Raw genomic sequence first — 2,340 nt, 5'->3', positions numbered from 1 at the left:
ATAGGAAAAGTGAAACTGTATGTGAAGATAGTGATAGGGATTGTAAATTATATGAGTTGTATCTGATCTACCCCTCTCCTTGGTCATTTAGAATATTCAAATTCTAAAAGAGTCCAAGTTTTCCTCCATATTTGAAACTCTTTCTTGTTCCTCTTCTCTACCATTTTCTATAGCGAAGGAAAGACTTACCCCAATCTTGTTTCATCTCAAACACTAGGTCCTTATAAACATCTGAGGGTTTTCCTCGGTGATCAGTTGTAGCTACAACTGATGACTCACAACAGGGAATGACCTGAAAGTTACCTTTCCGTTGGCCTCAGGAGAAAATGGAATTTATGCTTCCTGAAGGGGAGGTGTTTATGGAGATGACTGATTCATACACCATGCCTGAACATTATGACTCAACTGGAACAATGGAAAAGAGAATTCTACTCTGAAGCAGAAACACTCTGCACCTTATACTCTAGCTGCACAGCTGGAGTGGGGTAGGGATTTGGGCAGCATGTCACTCTGCCCACTACCACCTTTCCTATTTCTTTACAGGTGCACATCCCAAGAGCATGCTCCTGAACATCCTCTGACCAAAGCCCTTCCTGACTAGAAGTCCATTTCCAAGGAGATGGGGATGCAGACATGATGAAATTTAAAATTCAAATAAAACGCTGATGTTGAGGCACATACTATAGCCACCATCCCTCCCCTGCTGCCCCCCACCCTCCTGTGCAGGTGTACTCCCAGCTCCAAGGTGTGGATGAGCAGAGAGATGGAAGTGGGGGACATAGAGGCTTTCAAGAACCCCCATTGCTTTCTTTTCTGCTGCTTTTCCTGCTCTGGCATATCCTCCACTTCTGCCTTCTGTTAATGCTAATTCAAAATCTAAAATTAGATTTTTCTTCTTTGCAAGACAGCGCATAACGTGCTTCATCATTTTCAAAGTTTGCAGCGTTCTCTGTCTAACTGAAATCTCCTTCTGCTTTAAGAAAATTAGAAGCGAGTGTATATGTGAGTATTCACAAGCATGCACACAAGAGCATGTATGCACGGGCAAGTATATGTACATCTTAGCATAATGCAAAAGATTTAGAAATTTGTTTGGCACTTGGAACTCAAAACACCATGAAAGAATTTTGAATATAATTAGGCTTCCTATTTCCCTCCAAACTCAGCCCCCAGTTTACTTCATTATCCAGGTATTTCAGGAGTCAACGTGTTACTGACTATAATTTCAAATCCATAAGCACCATTTCTCAAACACGACAAATTTCCTTAATGTTCTAGAAACGTAAGACTATGGCCACACACAGTGCGAACATCTTCCATTCCAGATTGCTGTAGGTATAAAATCCACAGGCAGATTTTTCCCTGAGGAAAAGCTGCCAGCCAAGTCATTTCACTGGGGATGAAATTTGGGAGGATGGTGAGTCATGCAACCGAGAAGAAAGCGGCTGATGCCTAGCACGTAACGAGCCAAACACCCTCAGAGTCTGAGGATATAAGACATGTGTTCATGTGCCACTTTCAGCCTCTCCCAGCCTGCTGACTCTTGTTAAAAGTCTATCCCTAGTCACAAATTAGTGTTTTCACCAAGATGTACGACATGATACAGAAAAGCAGTGTTACTGAAAAAGTTCTTTTATGTTGACCTTTCATGTGACCCCCATCATCTGTTGAATCTCTCTGTCCTCCACAGAGTCCACGAGATGAAATACTCATCTGGGAGGCATGAGGCATGACCTCTACAGCTTCCATCCTGTATCTGGTCATGCAGGACACTCTGGTCCTTCCTTGTCAGGATGTACAAAGTGATCCTTCCTCTAACTTTTTTGGGAAATGCACCAAAGAAAAGGAGGCCAGGTTCACCAACTTTCTGGCTGCGGAGTTGCTCTACTTTCTGTCTTAACCGTCTTTGTGGCTCTTGTTTCTCTTCCTAGTCACAACAGGTATTGATAAGGACCTGGCTTTATATGTCTGCTTCCACTGAAGCAATGGGAGAAAGAGGCCTCTCTCTTCCCTCGGATCGCAGAGCACAAGAACCTTTCACCTTTATGTATGACCACTGCTCTGGAACTTCTAAAGATACACCTTCTGATTTTCCTTCCCTACTAACACACCCTCTCCAGTGTAGCTTGAAGATTGTTATGTAATGGTACTCACCTTTAATCCCAGCACGTGGAAAGCAGAGACAGGAGGATCTCTGTGAGTTCAAGGCCTGCTCTAAAATACTTTGTTCCAAGATAGCCAGGGCTACATAGAAATCCTGTCCCAAAACAAGCAGTCAAAAAATATTGAGCATAGGGAAGCTCCAAATCCAAGGAATTCCCACCAACTCTGAACCCCTAT

Source organism: Myodes glareolus, chromosome 10 (assembly GCF_982192425.1).
Source record: "Myodes glareolus chromosome 10, mMyoGla1.1, whole genome shotgun sequence".
NCBI classification, from domain to species: domain Eukaryota; kingdom Metazoa; phylum Chordata; class Mammalia; order Rodentia; family Cricetidae; genus Myodes; species Myodes glareolus.
Note: the sequence above shows the minus strand (reverse complement) of the source record.